Source organism: Anopheles gambiae, chromosome 3 (assembly GCF_943734735.2).
Source record: "Anopheles gambiae chromosome 3, idAnoGambNW_F1_1, whole genome shotgun sequence".
In the NCBI taxonomy this organism is placed as follows: Eukaryota; Metazoa; Arthropoda; class Insecta; order Diptera; family Culicidae; genus Anopheles; species Anopheles gambiae.
Window position 1 is genome coordinate 80,884,093 of NC_064602.1, and position 27,123 is coordinate 80,911,215.

General features: G+C 41.7%; 1 protein-coding gene across 2 annotated transcripts in view; it reads right to left on the bottom strand.

The window, feature by feature from the left end:
* LOC1278317 (uncharacterized) overlaps positions 1-26,753 on the bottom strand; it is a 213,707-nt gene extending 186,954 nt beyond the window's left edge. For both annotated transcript variants that reach the window (XM_061663134.1, XM_061663133.1), the window contains exon 1: positions 26,072-26,753. The gene's annotated coding sequence lies outside the window, so the exon portion shown is untranslated. The remainder of the gene's footprint in view (positions 1-26,071) is intronic.
* Between the last annotated feature and the right edge of the window lie 370 nt (positions 26,754-27,123).

Sequence of the window (27,123 nt, forward strand, 5' to 3'; positions counted from 1 at the left end):
GGGTTGGCGTAGATAATTGTTGCAGCATAAATTACTCGACTTTGAAGAAAGCAAAAAAAACAACGCAGAAAAGAACGAAAGAGACAAAAGAGTAATAATGTTAAGCGGGATGTTCCTTTTTTCGGGTGGGATGCCCTCCTACTAATTCTCTCTCGTGCTGCTACGCCTCATGGTGCGAAACAGTTTAATGAAAGGCCGATATTTTGGCCAGGGGAGGGTGGCACAAATTGGGTGGCGGATGCGAAAATTGCACACTTATGAAAAATAAAAGCCAACCCATTCACACAGGTGCTAAAGACATTGTGCATCAAAGCCATTAGGAAGAGGAGGCGTCGAAGGTAGTTTGGCCCCTCAAGTCGTTTAGTGCAGATGTGTGAGATAATCTTTACGAAGCGCACTTCCGATTGGAATGGTGTTTCGTTTGCTTTTTTTTCACCCAGCTCTAGTACGCAACACAACCGCACTGGTCTAATTCGTCTATACACGGTTTTAACTAAAGGAAGGTGAACGAAAAGTGAAAAAATGGGTACATGTTTTGGAAGCTGTGCTGCACTACTCCTCTTCGCGGTTATGAAATACGCTTTACCCCACACACAGCGCGTGTCTAGCTCAGGTGGACCGTGAAGTGTGGGTTGAGTGTAGTGGCTCGGTTGGTGGCTTCGGGTTTCCGCCTTTACGTTTAAACCAAATTTTACCAAAAGCACTCTCCATTTGAATGGTAAAAGTTACACATTAACTTTCCATGCTGTCCATGCCCTAACGTACTACAGGTCATGTGGGACAGTGAGAAAAGTGAATACACGTGGACGAGTAATTATGCAAAATGAAGGCGTTATGCATCGGCAGTTTTGTCCACGGAAAAAAATGTGAAACAAAAATAATTAAAATTTTATTTAGGCAATAAAATAGGTGAGAAATGTGTTAAATAAACATAAGGAAGGAGATAAGGAAGTGTAATTACAAGAAATAATACATCATCATAGTTTGAATGCAATCTAAAACGTGCACTTCAAATTGACTCTCAACTTGACTTAAAAACAAACCACAATAACACAAGTGAAACTAGCCAATAAACATCAAATCCAACCAGTATGTCACCGGGTGGCTCTAGCTCTGGGGCATTATTTTGCATATGTGCATATTTTACCCCAGCTGTCCACACACAAACAAAAACGAAATCATCGAAAATCATCTCTACAATGAAACGGCAAAAACGAAGTAGAAAAAACCTGTTACCGGTCAACTTGCTGCCCGTTATTTGGTTTTTGACCTCCGAGAGCCTCCGATCTGCTGTATTGTCTGTGTGCGCCTCACACCGGTGCTTCATCTTCCCCAATTTTGCTGTTAAATTATGCGGCGGGCTCGAACGCTCGGCACGAAATATAAACAAATTCACGAGTGGAAAGAGAAAGGATGAGGAATGACTTCTTTTTTTTGTGTCCACTATGCCAAAAACTAATCTCAACCTTCTGCAACCGATGAGGTTTTTTTTTGCTTTCCTTGTAAGCGAAAGTTGTTGGGGATATGCATCTATTTTTGGTTTCAATTTCTAACCCATGTTTGCACAGGACATCGATTAGCTAGCATTGTCGTGATCATTCCATTAAGAGGAAAAGTGTGATGATGTTTTAGCCAAGGAGGAAAAAAAAAGTTTGTGCTATTGTCTATTTGCTATTCTGTCATTTGGTAGGCAATATTGAATTTAAATGGAATATAGTGAAGTAATTCCGTTTCTCCTATGATGGTCTACAACCCTTTCGGATTTAATCATATGAAGAATGCATGAATTGATCATCGTCCGAAATTTTCTGGATTTTTTACGTTTTAAATGAGATTTTGTGAGGTTATTGCCTATAGTTAGCTCTACTATAGTCATTTTACTCGAAGGAGGATATTCGCTTTACTTTCCTAAGGAAACAGAATGAATATGATTTTTATATATCATCGTCAGAGATATTGGAGAGATTTTCATCTTGCAAGTAAATGTTTCGCATTTAACAATATGTTTTACAAATAGTTTTTAAGTGTTATGGATATTTTCAATTTCACGACACTAAAACATCAGACATTAATGCAAATGTATCCGAAATTTTTAAAGCTATTTGCACGTAAAACAATAATAACCTCCATTTCTTCATAAACAAGTCGCACAAACATGTTGGAGAAGAACCAAAAGTCATGGGACTGTAACGTAATTCTGGATTAGCAGTGATTAGTGACTTGATAAGCTAACAAGTTAAGCTTTAGACCTTAAACACCTAGAATATCCAATATTTGTGTTATGGTATCATTTTGCTATTGTAATTGCAGGAATGTATAGGAGATCTCATACTACCAACCAAATAAGAAGAAGAAGAAGAAGAAAAAGAAGAAGAAAAAAGAAGACGATGCAATTGAATACATCTTTAAAATTAGTGCAAATTAAAATGTTAAAGATTAAATAAAGCACATATAATATAATCGAAGTCTAAGTATTTAAGCCAAGACTTGACCAAAATAACAATTAACGCATAACTACCGTATTTATTAGATAATCAGCGCTTAGGAGATGTTAGAGAAGTTGAGATATTATGATAATAATATCAACAATTTTTAGACGATATTAAATTCTACTGGAAAACAATTACTATCAAGAACTCTCTTAGAAAAAGATACAAACTTTTATTAAAATCAACAAGTGTATATGGCACTAAAACAGTAATATGGCTACTTTAACATCAATAAAATTAAATGTCTTTCGGATGGATAAAATATAACTAACTCAGTTATAGTTCAAAGATTCGGTTCATCGAATTCTGAGCTTATTATCAACCAGTTAATGATTAAGTAAACTTCTGAATTCCCTTATTGTGACATCATCATTTTGAAACCAATTTTGTAAGATATCTTGTCTTCCAATGTCAGATATCATGATATTTTTGAGAGTATAAATACATTGTCATATTATATTACAATCTAAATGTAAAAGTGTTTCTATTGCAGTGACACTTAATCAAATCTTACATAGGACATTATACGACTTCTGGAGCAATATCATGCTCCAACGTAACGATCTCTTCAATTTCAAAACCGTTTCCTTTCATTGCGTTATCATAACCAGGTTAATCCATCCCATCGCTTTGTACATTTCCTCCGCAAAGCCCATCTTAAACAGTTTGATCTGATCCGCACTCATCAATCCATAATTTTTTTTCTAGCCATAACAGCCAGCACCAACATTTTGCGAAAGATCCGCCCCCGGGTGTGCAATTTTAATCTTCAAGCGACGATTTTGCCAAAAGTTCACCGGGTCAATGTTACCAAAGCAAACGGGTAAAAGCAGCCGCACGAGCGATGCAACCAAACCGAGCGCCGAGCTGATGCAATCGAGCTAGTCGAAGAGTCGTCAATCTCCCAAAACACCAGACCGATTATCGCCAGCCAGTTGTAGTAGCAGCAGTACGTACACACATCTTCGCGCGCAGCACCGCAAGAGGATGTGTGTTGTACCGTTCAATTGAGGCCGCGAACACGCATCCCCTCTAGCTGCCCCTCACCAAAACAAGAGACTAAAACAGACTTTTCAAAACAACGACACAAAACCACCTATGGATTAAATCGGCCACAGAGCGCGCCCCACGGTGCCTAGGCCATTTTCAACGAGAGCAAAACCATGCTGTTGTAATCAGCAGTAGTAGGCCCGCTCAGGTGGCGGTGGCGGCTTTGGTGCCTATCTGGGGTGGCGGTTTTAATTGGGCGGTAGGAGAGTAACAACAGAAAAGCAGATCCAATTCGACCGGGGTGAATTTATACAGGTGGCACCACACACAGCACGATACGGTCCGGTGCATCCTGCAATGGAAAGTGCGAAGCGAAGCTGGGGCTTTTTTGGGGCCACACAAACAAAAATGGAAAACCAAAAAAAAACATCGATGTGTGTTATGCAATACGCAGAGAGAGAGAGGGAGGAAATTGCGTGGGAAAACACAACCAACGTATGAGTGATGTAGTGATGTATGACTTTTTGTTTTTCCTCTCCAAAGCGAAGTTATCAGTTGATAGCGCTCTTGTTAATTAATATAAAAACCCTGTTACACCAACAGGTATTATGGTATCAATTAAGCGGAATGAAAAGTGTAACGAAACATGAGTAAACATAAATACATTTAAAGCTCGCTCATCATCCTGGGCGAGCAGAAAAGCCTAACGTAAAACACCACGAAAGCAACCATTCTTTCCACGATCATCGATCATTCTCGGTCCGTGATCATATTGTTTGTGTGCCCCCAGGGCTTATGTGGTTTGATGCGCTTTGTTGCCTGCTTTTTTTACCATCCTCTTCTTCTTTAAACACACATATAACAACGCTCAACCCGCACCTTTTCTTCACGCTCACGATGATGATACAAGGGGCGCATAATGTGCTATATAATTGAAAAACTGTCTAGGCTTTGGTAAATACTAATGCCTTCCTTGCGGCCGCACGCTGACATTGGACGCGCGGAGTTTCTCTTCTCGCCGCAGCGCTTTTAAACGCAGCGACAGAAAAACATCACCTTTGACGTGAAGTCGGCGTCGAGAGGATGCAAGATGATCCTTTTTGGCCACCAAAACGGCACTGCAGCGATGGCGGTGCTGGTGGTAAGGCCGTGAAATTTAATCAAATTATTCACTGAAATTAAATTCTTAATTCAAGGAAACCGGAACACACGCTGAAACGTCTGTGTATTGAGGATTTTCAGTTACACATTGCCACTTCCTTCCTGTGGATGAAACCACAATCCACACCACGGCGGCGGTGGTGTTACCATTTGGCAGCAGCTTTTGCTCTCACGATTGATGTCACTTGTTCGTCAAAACGTTTTATCATGTTATTGATCCGAAAGGAAATTGCTTACACGAGAGAGAGAGGAAACCCAAAAGAAAAAGGGCAACATGCAGCCCCCATGTCACTGACTCGATTCAAACAACGATTTTGACATTTTTGCTGTGGCGTTTTGTTCGCCCTAAAGGTCAATCTCCGGATTTATTGAATACTGCTACGGTGTATGAGTGATAAATTTTAAGATCTTTCGGCAAGCGTGCAAAATTGCTGCAATTCACAGCATACACACACACACGGGAGATGATTTTGCCGCAGGAGAGGGGTTGGATTTTTTATTGAGGACAGGAAAATGGCAGCAAAGAGGTCAAACATCCACTTCCGATCTGATCGGACGGGGTGTGTTGAATTTTAAAAAGGAAAGCTGTAAAAAAAGGAAACAGTCCGAAACAACACTAACAACTACAAGCTACGCAGATGCCACTACATTGAACGCGCTCATAATGAGCTTTAGTTTGATGTGTGTGTCCCCCTCTCTCCCTTCCCACCGACACAATTCGCAACATTGGATCATATTTTGATGCTAATGCTATTCACGAATGCTTAAAGTGCGCTGGTGTAAAAGCGCTTCCTATAACGGTTTTGCATAGAGGAGATCATAAAGCTTGGGATTCATTTGACTTTCTCTGCGTGGACGGATGGTAAATAAGGTTATTTTTTTGAGAAATAAAAACCTTTGATAAACCCACAAAAGAGTGACATCCTATCCATTTTTTTCAAATTCAATCCAAGCGGGAAAGGTCTAAGGAACTGGTAAAATGACATAGCAAGATTGCTTAGAATTATGGTTTTAGAACAGTTATTGTACTAAATAGTTTTAGCATCTTTTAGATCCTCTTCAATCTAGTTGGAAATTCTGGCTGAGTGTCTGTAATAAAAGAGAAGTTGACAGTCAGTTACATTGATATTTTTCCTTGATAGAGCCTTTTCAATAGGGTCCCGACATTCCGCAAGAGGGAGCTCTTGTCGCAGAATAATGTCTAGTGCACTATTGTTACGACTTTAGTAGATTGTTTATTTTATCGGCAAAGCCACGGTACGTAAAAACGACATAACGTTCGTGTATTGAATACCTGGCTTAGTAGTTTAAAGATACGTCAAAAATATGTTTTTGTTTTCTTCTAACCACTCCATGGATCTATTATATATTGAACCTACTTCACTGTTAATTTAAATGGCCTTGATTTCCTGCCAACAAGGACTGTAACGTTCACACGAACAGACACGAATATCTTTTGATTGACACGAATTAATATCATTTTATGTATTACGTCATCATGCATCCGGCTCGAAGGACCAAATGTTGAATAGTAAGAAAGAGTAATTATTGTACTTCATAATATGAATATTGATGCTACATAACACTTTTAAAGACAAATATCATCTACATATTGTACAATAAGCCAGTATAACACTAAGCGTTCATTATTCCCATCTACGTGTTTGCTTGTTGATTTTTCTCTAGTAATCAACAAATGACAGATCAAACAGTCCACATCTTTCCAGCTCCTGTAATTCCCTTTCTGATCTTAACACGCTGTGACAATATTGAACCATCTTCAGAACATCGCTCTCCTTCGTCCAACGATTTCGCCCACCCATTAGTAAGACAACATAATCTTCCTAGCTCGACTTAGTTGCACCGCTTCCCCATCACTCCTACCGTACGCCCTACATTCGCTCCTGCACCATCCATCCCGCATCTTACCAGAAGCCCTCGTGTGCAAACACGCATAATTGCATATCGGGAGCGGTAAATATTAATTTACAATGAGCGAATGAGTGTTAATGCAGACATGGAGCACCACCATGCATTTTACGCATCTGTACCTCGACGCCCATTTTTTTATTTGCTTTCGTTCGCTTTCCGCATCGAGAAACAGAAGCCTGATCGGGCCCCGTGCACCGTGTGTCTATGTGTCTGGTATGCGCGTCGCCAACTATTCGTGTGGCATAATGCGCCTTATTCCGGTGTGAGGATGCTATTTGCGTGCGTGCCGATGCGCCACCATCTTTATAAGCGCTAAGTCATCGTGAAGCCACACACCGACCGGCTATGATGATGATGCCGGCGCGCGCTGTCAATGGTGATGTGGCCAACCGCACGCCACGAGATGCGAGGAGAAAATATGTAAATGGAGAACCGTTTTCGTTTTGTTTCGTTGGGTCCGTGTTTCATGAAGCAGCCCAAAGATGGATGCAGTTCAGCGGCTGGATTGCACTATCGCACACATTGGCGTGATGAAAATACGAAGCCGTTGGAAGATATTAACCGGATTTGGTTTTAGCTTGGGCTGTGATTTGATCAGAGTTTGTTTCAGTACAAGACATTTCAGATGTTTCGGAGTTGCTTCACAACCTTCAAATTTTAATGAATTTATTCTAATGAACAACTAATTTTAGTATCCAATTCTACTATTTTTTCCAGATTTTCAAGAAGCTCCTGATATGATATACCTACACTTTTCTTCGTCACATAAATGCATGCAAAACTCGCAATGGAGTAACTCAGCAAATAAGTTATCATCGATTGAAAACAATGTGAATGATCTAAAACGTGAGGCCTATGAGAATTGGACAAGAAAATATTGAATAACATTATAACCTATTTATACTCCTATCATTAGTGGTGCTAGAACACATACAGGTTGCGAAGGGGAATTACGAGAGTTGAGGTTATTTGATGCGAATTCTTGATTTCTAAATTCTTAGTTATCACAGTAACATCACCAAGTAACAGGTTATCATATGATTTAACAAAAAAGACAAACATGTGTTACATTAGACGATTTGAAGGCCCGCACCGAGATTTATTGGAGCGCAAAATACTTATGATGAACTCACGATCTTAGACATTATTAGTAATGATTGGATTTTTGAGATCAGTATTGAAAGTATCAGAACACTTGAATATATTCCCATTGAACATATGACATTCATACCTGAAATTTATCAACGTTCTTGTTAATATCTGCTTACAGGTTCACCGGAATGACTTGAATGTAATTTTTTGAAATGGTTTTGGAATTAATGTACGCAGTTTTCAGTATTCAATTATTGTTACTTAAATAAAGTACAATCAAGGCAAGTACCAATTTCTAACACAAAAAAAAAGGAAATACATGATGTTGTTAAAACATGTCTTGTGTTGCACCCAAAGCCAAGATTGAACCTAATCAAACTATAGTACATCAAACTGCTCACCATCCTTCCAGCAGACATACCAACTTCAGCCGCTTCCATGCGGGCCAACCAGTGATGGACGTGAAAGTTTCGCTTGGAATTTAACATTAGCAAGCAAGAGGCCAAGCAGCAACAACAAAAAAGTATAATCGCCTGCCAGCAGTGCTTGGATCACATCCACCACCAGCATCCACAGCATCCGGACGCCACTGGTTCATGCCATCAAACTATTTAAATTATGAAATTAAAATGTAACTCACACTAACCAATTGAGATAACAAAACCGGAGCAATAGGAAGATAGAGAGTGAGATCGGTAAGGCATTTTTTCGCTCCACTGTTGTAAATATTGCGAATCATAAAAAAACAAACCCACGAACCTAGCTCACACTTTACCCGCCGGCCGGACGGAAGGTTAAAAGCTTCGTTTATGTTGCATTTTTTTTTTTCGTTTACCTGTTCACCTTCACCATCGACAGCCAGACAAACAGACAGAGCGCATTGCTTTCTTCTTATTATCCATCTTCCCACGGGTGCATTGCTTCCCTCGTGCGGCTGCTCGTGGAAGAGAGTGAAAAGAAACTCTATCTAAACTATGGCAGGTATGGTATGGTGGTATTGAGGCATGAAAAACGAACACACAGGCGAAACTTTGCACTTTTCCACTTTTTAGGTTCAACTCCGGGAGCTTCGGGGCAGGCGCAAAAATCTATAGACGCAAATCCGGCCAGCTCCAAAAGCCTTCAGCCATTAACACAAAATAGGAAGGCATCTCGTGCGCTCTCCCTCCAGAAGCGTCGAAACTGAAACTGAATGCGCGGGATGAAACTTTCTCAGCACCCATGATCACGACGACGACGACGTCGAGAGTGACGACGACCACGCAATGGCGGGTCAGGTGGGTGGGTGACGCGGGACCAAAATACACCAAGGAATGTGGAAATCTCGAAAAACGAGGCACAAGATTATCATTTTTTTGGCCACAGCAACACGAAAGACCAATTCAGCCTGTGGTTAGGAAGATATCAACGTACACAACCTTCCCGAGGCGTTTGAAGCCACTCAATAACCGCTCATCTCGATCGTCCAAAAACAATCCCCAATCTTCAGGGGAGCAGAGCAGCGTTGGGAATTTCATAGCCGCAATGGAAAAACAGCACAACAAACACTCCACACCAATACCGTATGCTGCTTCACGGTCGGTCGGGATATTACCTCTTGCCGCATAGAACGCGCGCAAACGTTTGTTCACGTGCAGGCGGCAACCGCACCGGCACCGGTCTCTCTCGTGAGATAATCGTTGGCTGGATATTAGGGCCTGGTAAACCGTTACCATGTAGCGTGTGATTCGATAAGTTTCCGACGCGGATTTTTGATGGACGACTGCCAAAAACGCATCATTACGCGGGACCGGATTCTTCGGGCTCCCGTCCAGCTCCGGCCGTTGGGCACCTGTTTAAAGTGGATCTCAAGATCTCCAATAAAATGCCACTTGATGTGCGAGATGATGATATTTATGGTGCCGCCGGTACCGCTCTGTTCGCTTGCGATGCACGATATACCGTTAACAGATGTGCACCGATCGAATCGATACGGAGAATATTCTTCGCGCTTGGAGTGTTGTTGGAAGCGATTATCTCCTGCGCAGAGATATAGTGGCAATGTGGCACGCAAACCAGCGCTGGCTTTTATCTTACACGAGAAGATCTTGCAAAAAATAATTCGCAATCAAAGCAAAGAGTGGTTCTCATAGCCCAATGGTAGTAGGAAGAGGGAGGTAGATAAATTCCATTGACACACTTTAGATAATGGAATAAATTGAAGATGAAGTGAGTTGCTTTCACGTAAGAGATTGATGTGTAGGAAGGTTTGTTGCGGTAAGAACAATCTTATATGGTTGATTCCATTTCTGAATCAGTTGCAGAACTACTAATATCTTTCGTGGAATACTTAGTATCTCAACAAAAAACACTAAAAATCTGTTACCAAGATGCCTTTTGTCACCAAGGTCACTGTTGTATACCAAATCTTCAATGAAAGCTATATGGCGGAATCAACTGTAATCTAGGTATAGTATCTGAGAACCCAGGAAGCTGGAATCCTTTGCCGAACCGTAAATAACCTCGCAAATAGAAAAATAAGAAAAAAATCTTTAACAAAGCTTGAGAATATTATGCTTATTTGTATTGCTAAAACATGTTGGAAGCTTAAAACATTGGATTGTATTCACAATGATTATATAGAAACATCAACGAGATGATAGGTTCATGTCTTTGCTATGTCCAAAGCTTGTGCTGTCAGGTATCGACTGAGTTGCCGAAGTACTTATGAAAACTATACAAGAGTTCAGGAAGTAATGGCCTCCAAGCCCATATTTAACGTATCCCTGCATAGAGATATGAGAGGTGCAGTATTGAGTATACCTCGGACATTCTCAAAACCTCGCAAAGTCCTATCACAAGAACGAACTTTCAAACTGAGATGGCTTCATGACATTCTATTTCAATTTTCTGTAATTCTTATGAACATCATTCTGTATACATCCTCATTAAAATAACCAAAAACAGTCAGTTTCATTAATAGAGTATACCACCAAGAGCAGAACACAACACAGAACGCGCCCCCAAAAGCGAACACTCCCACCAAACCACAGAATTTCCTTGACATACAGAGCCCATGTGATTACTGACCGTACGATCGATCATACACGCGTTTACCGCTAATATTACCCCTAGAATGGTATATGTTTTGTGGCGCCTCGCAGAAAATGGTACCGACCGGGATCGACACTTAGGTCTTACCTTACCCCTTGCCAGAAGATCAGTTTTCTGTCACCTCGTCAAGGTGACTCCGGCGAGAGGGAAGCAGAGTTTGGCGTGTGCTCGACGAACCACCCATTAGGCTGGCAGTGGGTTCTGTTTCGAGCCTTACCTTTTGGCTCTGCTCTATTTTGCACATTGGTTGGTCGAAGTATGATCCAAAGGAGTCAAGGCTAACCGTTCGTAAGATACTTGGGGAGTAAACAAGAGCGACAATACCGCTAGCAGTATGCTATTTGCAACACTTTTTCAACAACGACCCTACACTATTGTTGGGTCACGGTTCGTGCGGCACCATAAATGGTGTGTGTTTTTTTGGTTTGGTCAGTAGGCCACGGGTGCTGCGATGACAACCATCTGGCGTTCGGTACCAGCTCACTAGCAAATGGTAGTGTTACTGAAAAAATATATGCTAATACTACCTATCATTAGTCTACTAGTGATCTGTGTTGAACACGTGGATTTATCTTTACTTACTCAATTTATTCAGTAGTATTCGTAAAAAAACCCCTTCTATGTAAGAACTATTCAAACAGCTAATAAAACCCGCAAAACTTCAATCCAAACCCAACCAATTTTAATTTCTAGAACACTTTTTAATTCTTGATAGTTAAATCTGAACTTGATCAATAAGCTCAATCAATGTAGTCTCAATTATTGTTGAAAAGATTGAAGATTTGGTTTCGCCAATTCCTTGAAGATCTAGTTTCACCAATTCCTTACAACAATTTTTTGTTTGTGGCAAGTTGGAATATCTGGTCTGGTCTAAGATATTGATATTATAAATAATATCTAAGTAAATAATTAAGCATTTAAGATCTCTTCAAATCCGATAAACGTGAAACAAAATCGACGAAACTGAATCAACCAATTTTAAAGGAACTGTTGAACATTCACAAGCATTCCAAACAACGTCACTGAGCAGCATCAATTACAACTTCTCCACTATCGAATCCATTCGATCCCTCGATACACTCGATCACCGCGAGATCTCGTTTGCCATACCACCTATAACTGCACAGTTCAAATCTTCGAATGTGCCCTTCACCTGCCAAAGATCGTCGTAAGCGAGTGGTTGGCAACTTTAGAAGCTGCACCATTCCTCCGAAGCGTGATTGATCGTGCGCTTTGCGCATGATATCTAATTGCCTGATCGCACCGGCAAAACGACGTATGCACACACACAGCAGATATATGAAACGCACATCAAAACCCGAGCAAAGCCCCCGATAACGCGCCACAGATCGATTGCGTTTGTCGCTAGAGTGTCCGAGCGATAATTATCGCGATCAAAAAGGGGCAACCGATTTCTATTGCCCGCGCGCCTTCGCCCCTTCCTCCGGGGACGTGTGCTGCATATGCAACTGGTTGCATTAAATTAGCCATCAACAATGGCATGTATCGTGCCCACAGAATGGAATCGGTGAAAGACATCATCAAACCATACACATGTGCATGCCCCTGCTATACTTTTCACTTTTCCTTTGCCTTTTCCACGCTTCGGGCGCAATGCGGAAAGAAAGCACTAATCAACTGCGAAAGAATGATTGCGCGCCGCTACTCTCCGCGTACAGTCGACTTGTCGCTTGTCGGAATTTGTCGCTGCATTTTGTGGGAGACCCGCGCGTGCGTCCAGAGCGTCCGATATGCATTTCCGGACGGTGTAGTTTGGCGTGAGGCGCCCCTTTCCTGTGTGTGCTGTGTGCCCTTTTATATTCGTGGCATGAGCCGGGAAACCGGATCTCCCCGCGATGAAAAGTGAACGTCTCGCTTTGAAGCAAAGGGGGACAACAAAAAAGTGTATAATATCGCGAAAAAAAATCAAGACACAAGAGCTAAACTAATTTCCATTTCTTCTCGCCGGCATCCACAGCGTTCGACGCTAAAGAGTGAAACTAAATTCAAGATCTTGCCTGCTTGCTTGGTTTGGTGTACTACCCGAGCGACCTGCAACAATGCTTCGACGGTGTACATACACATTGGGTGTAATCATGTTTTACAGAGTCTTTGTTTTGTGGTTGTTTGCCTCCCGCATTTCCTCCGGGTGCAAATGTTTAGATGCCTGTTTTGCTTATTTTTGATGTAATTTTTTTTTCTTCTCCAGCCTTTCTGTTGGGCCAAACGACAACAAAACACGAACGCAGCATAACGCCCTCCCACCGACCTCATCCATCCAACGAAGAGAAAAGAGCCTTTAATTAAAAGCTATGTTTTAATGATTTTATACACCACCGCACCGCATCATTAGCCCACCACTAACGCTGACCTACGGTGCTGACCTTGATACGCCAGCCCTGCGACAACGCACCGCACCCTTCTCTCAACCACCATGCGTATCCACGCTTTCCAGTACAGTCAAATGGTGCAGTCTTCCCAGGCAGGAGAGAAAAATGATGCAAACCGTATGCACTTGATCAAGCGATGGGCACCGAACGGGTAGGCCCGATCGGCCACTGATCGATGTTTCCTCCTACCTGTCCGCCAATCGGTCGGGGAGCGAAGCGGCACGCACAGCACCACACATGCCGGATTAATTGCTCGAGGGGAAATTAAATGAACGCTGTCGTCATAATTCATTTGTGTTGTACGCGAATGTAAAATACCTCCACCGCGGACGCCCACTTTTGTGGCTGTGGCTCTCTGGTGTACGAACCCAAGATGCTGAACGTTGCTTCTGCTGTCCGCGCACAAGAGCACGAAGAAAGTGAAGAAGAAAGTGCAGCGTCGTGCAGAGTAAATGGCGATGTGCGCCCGTGAAATTAGCATCATTATTGCAAGTGTGTGTGTATGTAATAGGGGAAAACGGAACGGGGAAAGAAGGAAGAGAATTTTATTATGATCGAATATTGATGGGCAGTCGCGGAAGATGGAAATGGTATTTTTTGACGGCAAGGAGTATAATGTCTGACATAAGGGAGCATAAAATGGGAAAGGAATGCGTAAATTGCAATGCCAATGGTTAAGAATATGCACAAGAATGTTCAAGTCTGGCCTTATTCAACTTCTGTACTGAGATGCATATTCTGTACTGATCGAGATGTTTCACCGATAAAAATTACAGCTTTGAGTGAAAGCTAAAGCTTTTAAAACGAGTTTAAAGTAACGTTTTTTTATGTATCTAAACGCTAAAACACTTAAAACAAATGAAATACGGCCCACCAGCTGTCTCTTTGTAAGCTTTTCTGAACCTTTTTTATGATTTTTAGCCAGAAAAAGCTTAGCTTGTGTCGGTGAAAACATTCATCAACGGAGCTGTATTTTCCATACTTCCAATAGACAGGTGATAACAATGATTGAAGATTGAAAACTTATATTTTCAACTATCGTTTTGTGAAATATGCATCAATCGGGTTGAATTTTACAAAACCCAGTTGACAGTTGGATTTTGGCAATATTGTACCAACCATCATGCTTCTCAATAATATTTTTTTTATGATTTTCTTGTCGGAAAGCGTTTTAATACTTGTTGTAATGACATAAAGCAACGATTTAAATAAAGGCTTTCCTCTTTATTTTATTGCACAGTTCACCAAATTCGTCGACAATTTGTTAGTTTTTAGTTTCCCTTTATTTCGACTAGAATCAGAATCGATCGTTAATATTTTTCGAACAGTATGGAATCAAAGGTACAGTAGAACGTCGATTATCCGGGGGCGGATTAACCGGCGGGCGGTTTAACCGTGCACATAAATGTGACAGCTGTTAAAGCGTACAGCGAACATTTGCAGCGATAGCCAAGTGGGCAACCAGTTTTTTGTGCAGCTCTGTAGTGTCTAGTGGTATTTTCATTTTTGTTCATGAACAGTTGTTAAACCTATAGTTATTGATTGAAATAATATTCTACTAACGATTAATCGATTGATTCAGGGTGAAATAATCATAAAACTAGTGGATTTTATAATTTTTATATGAATTTGACATTTCTTGGACCATTATCCGTGCAAATCGATTAACCGGCAACCGTCTGGTCCCGAGCTGCCCGGATAATCGACGTTCTACTGTATTTTTAATAAAACAAAGAACATTTTACTGGATTTTCCGAGTCAATTTCCAATGTTTACAACATTTTTCATTGATTGCGAGATGTTTTTCAACAGCATTTTAAAGTGTTGTATTTGCATCACAACAATGTCTCAGTTCTTTCACATGATTTTCAATACGTCTCAAGCTCTATCGAATTTGACAGTTATTTTTGGTGTGTAGAAAATCATGTATAAAAACTGCAATTTTTTGTGATGCTGATACACCATTTTACATCTTTTGAAAAACAAATTGGACTTGGAAAATCCTCTATTTTTACGTATAACTAGGCGATCTTATATACTAGCTTAGTTTTTTTACTACTTCTTTGCTTAGTATATGATGTTTTTCAACATGATTTTACTTATATTATTGTTTGAATCCACATTATAAGTAAATTATATGTGTAATTTTCTATCATTGACATAGTTTTCACGATGTTTTCCTTCTTTTTATTTATTTTTATTTTTTGGTTTGATGTGTTCATTACACGTTGGGGCCATGTGCAATTTGTCCTTGACTATATGTGTAAATAAGTTCCACATGGTTTTAATCATGTTAAACTAAATTATTAAATTTATGCTCCAGACCTTCGATAATTTCACATTATAATTCCAAATTTTAACTTAAGTTCTTCAGTCACTAAATATCCATTAACCAGCAGTTTGTAATAGCTTCGTTGAGATTTTCAGTTTAGTATACAGCATTAAGTCTCTTGCATTTATAGTAAATGTAGAAACGATTTTAAAATATAACTAAAAAGCACATGGACAAAAACATTATTTATATATTTTGAATTAATTTTAAAGTATAAAGTTTTATTATAAAGTTTTACAAGAGACAAAACAGGCCAGTACATCAAAAACAGTACTCATTTCACCGCAGCCACCACTCACCCAACGACATTACGTCACACCACAAAAAGGGAAGCACTCGAGCCGAATCAACCAACGGATAACCCGATTAGATTAGTAACCGCACAAAGGAATCAATAAACCCTGCCGACGTTGCATCATAACCGTTTTGGCAAACGGCAAGCCACAGCACAGCACATAGCCTCCGTTTTTGGTTCATTCATCTTCGGCAGCAAACGCTTAAAAAGATGCTGCTTCTTCCATTCCATCGATCCCAAAGCCCCACTTTGCGACAGCACCTCTTCTTTCCGTAACCACCATCTCACCGATGCGGCAACTCCTGCGGCTGGGTAATAATAATCAATTTCGTTCGCTGCATTTTCATCTGCTCCCCGTCTGCAAACAAATTCGTTTTGTGCATGCAAACAATGCAGCACTGGGCCGGTTGCAGAGTAAACACACACACACCAGGAACCGTAGGAAGTGGAAGGCGACAACAAAACTTGGCCGGTTGTGACATACGTACGGGCCAAAAATGCACCGTTACCAGCAAAAAGCCCCAGCAAGACCACATTTTATGGCCCGCTCCGTCAATCGATTGGCAGCTCTGGCACAACAATAAACACAGGCGGTATACATCGATCGGTCTGGGGGTGTTTTTGCTTGCCGATCAGCGCCAGAAGCAACAAGCGCGCGCGACTGATGCTGTGTGAGAGTGTCGATCGACTTTCTCAGGCTTTTCCCCTGCACTTTGTGGTGTTATTTGTTTTCTTTTTTCCCAAAAGGTACAGATAAAGCATTTAGCATTTTGTTACAGTTTTAATAATGGTTTAGTTGCTGCAAAAAAATAATTCAAAGTAAAAATTTTACAAAAGAAACTCTACTTTAATATCTGTGCCACAGACTGTCTATACTATACTTTGTTTTCTTCACCTAAATCTTCAACACGATCAGAAAACATCTCATTTAACGTTCGTCTACCCTTTTTGCCACTTTTACAACGCAGCTTTTGTTTTGAAATAATAAAAAAAATGTTAAGCTACCTTAACGGCCCCCTCAAAGAAGAAGAACAACAAGCCCATGCTTCTTCTTAATTTGCGCCCGACACGCAAATGGAACGCAAAATTCGTTTAATGACAGAACGTTCCTTTCATTTTGGGCTGGGAAAAGAATTGGGCCCCCTGTTTTACCCCCACTTGGCGTTCTCTCTCTCTCTCTCGTTTTAGGGTTGTTGGTGGCTTGGTGGTGCAGAAAAGAGGCAAATTGCCTCCGGGCGAATGGTAAAGGTAAGCAAAGGTAAAAGGCTGCCACAAACCATCAGGGCCACCGCCATCGCTTGTGAAAATCGTTGATATGCACCGTATTCTCCCTGCGTGTGTGTGTGTTGGTGTGCATTTACAAGATGCAGCAGCAACAAGAACGGATGAAATGAGGTTCTCGGGTCTTGGTTGCGTATCACGTGATGATGCTGGCAGGGTTGCAACTACTTGAGCGCGTTGCAAGATTGTGACCGTGGCTGCAATTTTGACAAACTGTCGCCAGTTAATAAGCGGTTGACAGACACACACACAAACACAAACAGAGACGATATTAAGGGCTTTATGGCAAAAGCGTTATCATTGGTAAATTGTATACTTTGTGTAGAGGTATCGTGGTTGCTGTTATCAAGTAGTTCAAGGGGAAAGAGTACCTTTTTTATTTAAGAACATTTCTTCAGAACGTTAAGTAGAGCTCCCCCGAACAGTCGATACATCAATAACAACAAGTAAGCTTCTTATTTATCGTTAGTTGTAAAATCAACAAAACCAATACCAAGAAAGCTTGCAGCATACTTCTTGTAAATGTTAATTATTGGAAACGCTGTTGCAGAGCATTTTTCGCTTTTGCAGCACAGCTTAGGCCGTAGGATAACTATAGACGTGTAGAGTAGTGTGCAGAAATTCACACTTTTGTGTGAATCGGTTTGGCAATACTTCATGGAACAAGCAGCTAGCATTACGTAACCAGTTTGCCAATCAGTCGGCACAATACTTTGTCCTAAGAGGTATTAAAATATCTTCCATTATAGGTAGTGACTTTCATAGGTACCTTAAAAATGCCGATAGAAGGCTATTGGGGAAATTCGCGATAAAAGTTTTGATAATTCAGTAACTCAGATTGTTGAATTTCTTTATTTGATTATTTATATTTCTTCTAAATTAGTGGTGAGAGCTCCGAATCGGTACTACGCTCAATCCAAAATTGGAACTATGGAATTGGCATTCCAATTCCGATTCTGGAGCCGATTCTGGAATCAATTTCGGAGCTGAATCCGATTCCAGAATAGACTCCGAAGTTAGCATCGGCTCAGGAATTGGAATTGTCCCGAAAATTGCAATCATCTCCGGAATCGGAATCAGAGTTGGCTTCGGAATTAGAGTCAGTTCTATAATTAAAATCACAGGTTTTAGAAACTGAATCAGTCCCCATGAGAACGGATCGTTTACAAGTATTTTTGGGTTCATGACGGCTATGGATACAATCATAGGTGCATAGGACCCAAGCGCCTGTTATCATGGAGATACCGAAATCAATCAAAATTTGATTCCGAAGCCGATTCTGATTGCGAAACCGACTTCAATTCTGGAGCCGATTCCAGAGCAGTTTCGGGAAACTGATTCCAGACCTTCTATTCGTAATCAATTCCACAAAAAAATTGGAGCAAGTCGGAATCGATTCCGACCAAAACTTCATTGTTCCCATCGCTATATCAGATAATTATTTTTAAACGTATGGCTAACTTTTCCTGGACTTACTTTTCTCCTCTTAGCAGTTGAGTTCATCATACTCTGTTGTTTACAGAGTAATGACATGTATCTACTAAAAGAAAACTTTGATGATATAAAAAAACCATCATAAAACGAAAACATTTACAACATGAAAAAGTACATGAACAATGATCTTCAATTGCATTATAACCTTAATTTCTATTCTTATTCGCCACACATAAAGTATTCCACTTTTTACATCCAATTATTGTAAGATGCTCATACCCAGTGCGCCAAACCAAAACGGAGCTCAGTACCAATTTACGAACCCCCTAAAAGCCTCCAGAGCTGATTACTCTCTGCCCAATCTCTCGGTATATGAAAACCAGATCAATGAATGAGGGGAGACCACCACCACACGATGTCGTACACTCTACACTGGTAGGTAGAAGTGAAGCCCAACGAATTCCGACCACTTCCCGGGTTGAGGAAGCAAACCAGCAGCACCAGCAACATATATATCGGCCCCACCAGCATATCACGTTCCAGGGGAGGGCAGCATCAACCGACAAAATCATACCTTTGTAACAGTGATCATCGTGTGTGTGTGTCAGGGCGAGAAAGTCCGTGCCGAATATGGACTTGACGCTTATTCCGAGAAACTACGGTGGAATAAGGGAAAGAAGTGTGTCCTACACGGTCTACACACCGGGTGCGCCAAACACCGATCACTCTTGCACTCTGCTCCTCCCCAAACCCATCCATTTGCTTCTTCAACGGGGTCCGCTAGAACAGGTTTTTCCGTGGGCCCCACCACACGGGACCCACTTCTGGCAGAGCCCGGTCCCAAAGAAGCTCGCATCAGGTGGTGGTGCGTGCGTGTCAGGGTGTCTCTTTTGCCGCATGCTGCCGCTGATACATCTTTCGACGAACCCGACGAAGAACCCGCAGCAAAGGAAAGGAAAATGAGGTCAACCGATACGGCGCTGCCGGTGCTCTGCTTGGGAGGAAGAACTACACTCCAGCTTGCGATCTGTGGAACGTACTGTAAAACACGACAGGACAGTACGACCTCGGACGCACTTAATTTAACGATCACCTGCCGAGCAGCGGTCCAGAATTTCTGCTGGAATTGTTCACTTTGTTGGGCAGAGGAGGAAATAGCTCACCGAGATATGTTTCCGCGCTGTGGCATTCCACGTCCGCAAAAACAACGATCGCAATTTGCGGAACGAACCAACGGCCACAGTACGTCATTTGCTGCGAAAAGCTTCATCCCTTCATGCTGCTACTCCCCTTTGTGTCGGGGCTTCATTTCACCACGGTAACATTTTCACCACGACACAACCCCTGGTGCTTCCTCGACGGATACTCCCTCTTCCAAAGCCATTCAACCGGATCGCGTCTACTCGCGGATAATAAACTGGACCCCGGTTTTTTTCCTCTACGCACCTTCTTCCTCAGCATAATCTTTCTCTCTTTGGGCACTGGGCTAGGCAGTTTCTTCTTTTTCTTTCGCCGTCTTTGCCTACAATCACAGGTAACAACCCTCACCACTCCCGATTGGCTTATTTATGGCTCTAAGGTTGCTTTCTCCACCATCTCCAGCTGCAATAGAGCATCATATTTGGCATCATTGTGACTTCCTAGTTCCTGGGCGGTGTGCGTTTCACCTCGTGGCAGCGACGCAGCTCTTCTTGCCAAGGAACTCTGTGGACGACTGTGGCCAGTAACAAGAAGTGCATTATGCAACAACACCTTCGCAGCACACTGCGGCCCGCCCGCTCGGATGATGAAAAGTGAACCTAGGCACTAGCTGAAATTTAATCTAGCAGAGCTGCACGCTACAGTGCTCACACACACCAACACTTTCAGGCTTTCTGGCGGTCACCTTTCGCCGGATCGATCTCGTGAGCGTTCTTCTTCGATGCTCTTCGAAGAGACGGACGAAATGGAGCCATGTTTAGAGGGAATCTTGCTAGCACAGACACAATTACCTAGTTTCGTGCTAGGTGTACCCTGGAAGTTTGACTGGAGGTGGTGCCCCATTTCGTTCTTTGCAGAGATTAAGCCACACGTTATGAGCTAGAAGCTTCTATGTCTGAAACAGCGCGTGAGCAGCTAGCGCCTAGCGCATTTTATTCCACTAATTGGTTAGCACACCGCTGAGCGAGAATGCTCGAAAAGTTATGGTGCTACACGGTTGGGTGGATATGATGAGTTTGTTCATGGAGGCGAAGACTCTTCCCAGCCTGAAACTCAAGAGAGATGAATTAGCAAATAAAAACACAAGAAAGGGAATTAAATATGTGAGATACAAAATCTGAAGTCTAGCTTGGTTCATTGACATAACTTCAAAGGTACAGCCGAATACTGATTTCGTAGGGAGTGGAATACTAATCAAAATACAGGTAACACATATCCAAAATGTGTTCCCCAAATAAGACCTACAACAATGCCCTTCACAAGATTGAACCAGTTTTCAATCATTAGTCATTTTGAAAATGGTTAACATTGCTGATGTTCTCACGGCAATTGTCATTCTAAAGCAACAGATACATCATATTTACTATGTTGGAACATCACAATCTATTCAAGTTAACTGCTTAATGAGGCAGCCTGGACCTTCCGGAATCATTTTGATTACATTTAAAACAATACAAAGAATCGAAGAATTCTTAAATGTCTTCGTTGCTCTGAAGGAACGCTTACTCATTTCACTATTTCTAAGGACCTACTTGTGCCCATCAAATAAAGTTCCAGGCTTTTTGATTGTCGTTCATGCCTGACGACTCTTGTGAAATTCGAATCTACAGATGTTACTAACATACATGTTACTAACCACTTAAAAACCCCAATATCTTCAGGCATTGATACAAACCTGATATCAATTCCAAGTGGAAATCTTGTCGGATTGACAATTGGAAACATTCCAATTCTTGGAGCGTCGTAAACCAACGTCAAATATCATCGACTAGCAAATTCTCCTAACAACAGAAATAAGGTCGTCAATTTCTGACAACATTTAAAGCACCAGGGCTTAGGCATTTTCAATAAACAGTCCATATGAGAGGTTAATGCAAACAGGAATTGATCTAAGTGTAGGTTTGAAGGAGTTTTGCCTATCTGCTCATTTGATGAGAATTATGAATTCTCCAATTGCACAATGTCTTATAAGCTCTCAATTCCCACTCGTTTCTCTTAGTGATTACCTACAGCCATACAAACACTATTGGTACAGGAACAGGTTTTCGTGGTTTACGTGCAAAACTAAATAAACAAATCATCTCCCACAAACAAACCACTCAACCAGTGTCACCATGACCTCTGATGAATCATTCCCAGCCAACCCCGGAATGGGACACGGTTCAATGTAGCTCAACACACATTCAAACAACCCCAACCTTTCCATCTTGAGATGAATATTCAATAACTGCTCGACAGTCCCATCCAGAACACAGTCTCAATCGCACCGACTTCTTTCTGGTTATGGTGCGCTTAAAGCACCACAATGCATAAATCGAACAGATTACCCGCCGGGACAGATAAACGGCAATCCGATTATCCTAACACGACCGCACAATGACATCACCGTGATGTCCCCAAAAACCAAAGCAAAACGCGAAACACATTTCAACTGTCAATCTGGTGACGGTGGCAACACACAAACACATATTTCGGCAAGATACTGCAACGCTTCACTTGCACGACGACGTGTCGTAATAAGTCGTTGACGTTGACTAACCAAGCTCCTCCTCTTCCTCTGACTTCCAACGGCGTTAACAAAATTGCACAATGTAAATTTTTAAGTTTTACCGACGCTCTTAAAACACAAACACATCGATCTGGCACGGAGAATGATTGTTCAACGCCAGCGCGCACGATCACGATCGACGATAAACAAATAGTTTGGCTAATCTTTTCACTTCACCCTTCCTGCTTCAATTTTTCGGTTCAGGAGATCGGTTCCTTCGTCCAATCCAGAAGGAGGCAAATTTGATTGCACCCGACACACATTGCGGAGCGGAGGTTCGCGCCGAGTGCGATAATCGTGATCCGTGATCCAAAACCGGGCGCGCACACACAATTGAAATTCGATCGGCGTGCAGCAGCACCGTGTGTAGGACACAGAGGACCCAGCTGCACACGGTGAAGGCTGTAATTCTACCCTTCCTGGAGGTTTTTTTTGTTTTGTTGCGAAACTGGAGTCCTTCACCGTCAACTACTGCCCGCGGTGGGGGTGTATCGAATGTCGCTGCAAGCGCCACAAGCACCCCAAGCGTTGCCACTGCGGGTTTGTCGCTCACCCAAAGCCCAAGTAGGAGACCCGAAACCCAGAGAAAACAAAAATAAAACCACACCTCAACAAGTATATGCCGGGCGCATATTAACAAACCAGTGAAGTGGTCGCAACAGTCTGCCAGTAAAGGGCACACACTAACTAAAACTGCATCGTAACGGAATAATCAGTTTTAAAACGCGGTGCGGTGCGCGAGTTCTGCGGCCGGTCGGTCGGTCAAGGGATGGGAATTAACATTCTTACCTCAGCGCTCTAGCGGTGTCTCACATCATCAGCGAGCGAGAGATGAGTCAACGCAGGTGCCCCGTCGAAGCCAGGAATGACGCCAGCAGAAGGCAGAGAGAAAAAAAAGGTTAAGTGCCCGCGGACTGTGGTGTGCTAAATGTCGTTTGGTGTGGAGTGGGGCGAAAAGCTGTACCAACTACCGATGTACATGATGGAGACGCTGCCGCAACACTGCACACAAGCCGAGTGAGGGTCAAGAAGTTGAAATTACACTTTCCGGAATGTGCGAATAAAGATAAATGCGCGTGGTGGTTTTTGGTGTGGTTTCATGTTCAGTGACAATAGAAAAGCGGAGGAGCCGGGTGGTAGTTTTATGGTTTGTTGGTTACATACTGTGTGACAATATTTTCATTTAGTTGCTGCCTTATTTGTACTAAAAGAGTACTTCTTTAACGGGTAATGGATAATTTTAAAATCAGTTTTTTTTCTTCAGAATTAGGAACTGGAACTTGAAAAATACAAACATCAAAAATGTTTTGAGTAGCATACTTCTGATAATCGAATCTATGATTTAGTATTCAAATGGCCTTTCAAATGGTCCAAATGAACTGGTTTTAAATAGGGTCTTATAGGGTTTCTTATCTTATTTGTGGCAAAACAACCACTGTCGGTACAGACCTGTCCTGAACCTTTAATGAGCCTGGCAAAATATGACTTGTATAAGAGGACTCAGTCGATACGAGGCGCGGGTTTTTCTACAGATTGTATCAACATGTAGGTTGATGCTATCCTATCCTTATAGCATCTAAAGCTAACATAATCCAATAAATACATTTTGTCAGCTGTTCAAAGGAACCTAAATCATTTGACTCCTTCCAAAATCACAGTTCATTGGATATAAACTTCTCGCCAACTGGACTAAACGACCGTTTGTAAGATGATTGGTTTTGTGGCACAAAAAATCATTTAAATTCATGAAGAATCAATCAATTTCATTCAAATAGAACACTAACTTAATAAACATCCTTATGGCAAGGCAATGACCTACATAGCTATACTGGCTGTAGCAGGGATACTGCTCTTATTTCAGATATCTTGACAGGCAACTTACTGGACGGTAGATCCTAAGAAGAGACCTGCAATACAAATTACATGCTTTGGTTGCAAAAGTTAATCTTTTGGAAATCAAAACTATTTTGCATAAATAGAAGAATCTTGGCAAGATAGTAGACACTTTCCAGTTCTACGTAATTCAACAGCGCTACGAGTGAAAGTACGGTTCAAATCTTAGTGTAAACGTTATGCAGATATCTAACGAAGCTAACCAAAAGACCTAGAAGACCTATCCTCGATCATTGAAGCAGACCTAAGAATTCATGTAAATTGAATTAATCAGAAATAACTTTTTCGTAAACATTATCATACCTAATTAAAATAGAACAAAAACATGGTAAGTTGTTCCAAAACAGCAATTCTTTATAGGTTGCGATTTTCGTACCCACAGCTACCAAGTCTCTAATAATCCAGGCGAGTCCTTTAGAAAATATAACCTTTTTTTCCATTCAAAACGTGTATTTTATCTCAATCTTTCCATCTTTCCAAAATAAATTTTTATATCAATCAATCAAAATATCCATCAAGTATGTATCAATGCTACAATGCTATGTAATTCAAACATTTTAGGCTCTAATTTTGATTCTTTTCACAATTTGAACTCCCAAACGCCTAACAACTTTTTCTTAGCAGAAGTTTTGTAGATCATCAATACAAATCCTAGAAAATTAAGGAATATGTATTACACGACACCATTTCTTCCACCAATTCCACCGGCAAAACTGTCTCCAGCACAGTCGGAAGCATTCGGAACGCACCCTTTTCCCCCATTTCCAAATCAATTAGCGCATTCCAATCGCAGAAGCTCATCCTCATCAGTCCCGGCTCGAACCCCTTGCTCCCGTCGGCACTCAAGCCAAAAGACTCGCCAAGAAACACAGATAAAATAAACACCAACAATTATCAGTCATTCGCGAGCTACACTAATGCCTCCAAGGCGCTGGCACGGGCAGAGACAAAGAGACAGAGAGAGAGAGAGAGACTCGAAGTGAGCAATTATTAGAAGAAGTACCCATTGGGCAGAATTGAATGAACATTGCGCACTGCAATTTCTTTCCGTGTCGAGGGGGACAAACAAATTCTCCCTTCCACTGCCATTAAACGAAAAACAGGCAGAGAGCTGAGAGAGAATAAAAGCTACTTACTTCTTTGCGCAATTAACGCACACCAGAACCGGGCAGTTTATGATTTCAAAAAACAAACAAACTGACTTCCCTTCCGATAGCTAGCCAGCCCTCAGAGCGCATCGGTGTGTCCGAACCGCGAATGTTAAATGGTTAACCGTGAAAGGTGAAAGCACTGTCACGAAACTCAAAGTCACCGTCCCGGTGTGCCCGAACGGGCACCGCATTTGTTTACGATCGCGAGGTGAAAGATGTCGCCAGCCGGTGAGACATTTCGAGCTCTGGTGTCGCGGTGTGGGTTTTGTGCGGTTGCTCCGATTTTTAGTGTGTTTTTTCCCCCTCCTTCTACTCGCCCATAATCGTTCTCCTTTGCCCGCCAGCACGCTGATGGGAAAGGGTTTTGCTAGCAGTTCTCGGAATCTATCAAACTTACATCTGTGAACGCTAACGCACGTGATGACAAACGTGGCTTGCTCGAAGCGCTAAATGTTGTTTGTTCGTTACTGTAATCGTTTGCCATCATCCCTCCCCCTAGAGCCATATCTTCCCGTGTATTACGTTAAAGTGGACCAAATGAGAGGAAAAATGAGCCTTTGCCATTTTGCGTGAAAGGGACCCGATTTGTGGTTGAAATTGTTTAACTCTTCTTGCAGATTTAAATTAACCACCAAGCAAGCGCTACTTTCTTTTTCATTCGCCGTTTTCCCCCCCCCCCCCCCCCCCCCCCCCCGAAAACAAACCCGCTCGAAAACACTTAAGCAACAATGGCCCTTTTTCTTTAAATTTAAATTATCCATTTAAAACTGCTCCTGCTCCAACCACTTACCGATTGATCAGGTCCGGAAATCAACTTTCTTCCAGGATTGCACACACACAGACACCGAAACGACTTCGCTGATAATTGGCGTGTTTCGTGCGGCTGGCGAAAATAAAATGCGAATTTTATTCAACCAACTGCCACTCACTCACTGAAAGATCTTTCTTTTATTTCTTTTCTCTTATTTTCGACCGGTAGTAAATCCGTTTGGCTATTCCGCAATCGAGCTGTTTTGAACGATCAGCACACACGCTACACGCTCACTCACTAACTACACACTACAGTGACAGCACAACAACAACAATAACAACAACAAAAAAACAACAAAATGGCACCTTCTTCCTTCTGGGCGAAGGGCGCAAGATTATTTTTCCCACAACGGAAAGGGAAAAGGGTAATTTTGGGGACGTGTGTTTTTTTTTAATTTTCTTTCACGTCACCTGCTCATTCAAACAACACAAAAATGCACACATACACACATATACACACACACACATACACAGTTAAACCTTTCTACGCAATGGAGAGCCTTCTATACACTTTTTGCCTTCCTTTTTTTCGTATGCACTCACGTAGAAGATTATGGTTTGATGATTAGACCGCCAGCACTTTCTGCGATTTTGCCAGCAATCTTATATTCTTATTTATCGTTGTTTTGTTTTGATTGTTTTCACTCGCTTCACAAAGCTACAAAAAGAGAGAGAGAAAATATTTGCAAAAAAATAGAATCAGCTAGTTACAATACTTTTTCCGCGGCGTCGATCCAACAGTACAGAATGATAAGCTTATCGCGTGCGTTCCTTGTAGAGCAGGTGCTAGGAAGAGCAGAGCGATATGCGCCTCGGGCTGGTGTTTGTTTGTATTGGTTTTGTATCCATTTTTGGGCCAGCATCACTTTATTTCACACCGGAAAAATTTGATCGTACTTGATCGGACAACGGAAGAAACCCAATTAATGCAAAGAATTTAAGTTTGAGACTTTCAATTGAATTGACAACATGTAAACAACACTTTTTTGTAACAAATTGCGTCATTGCGATGGCACTAAATTGACGTTTGAA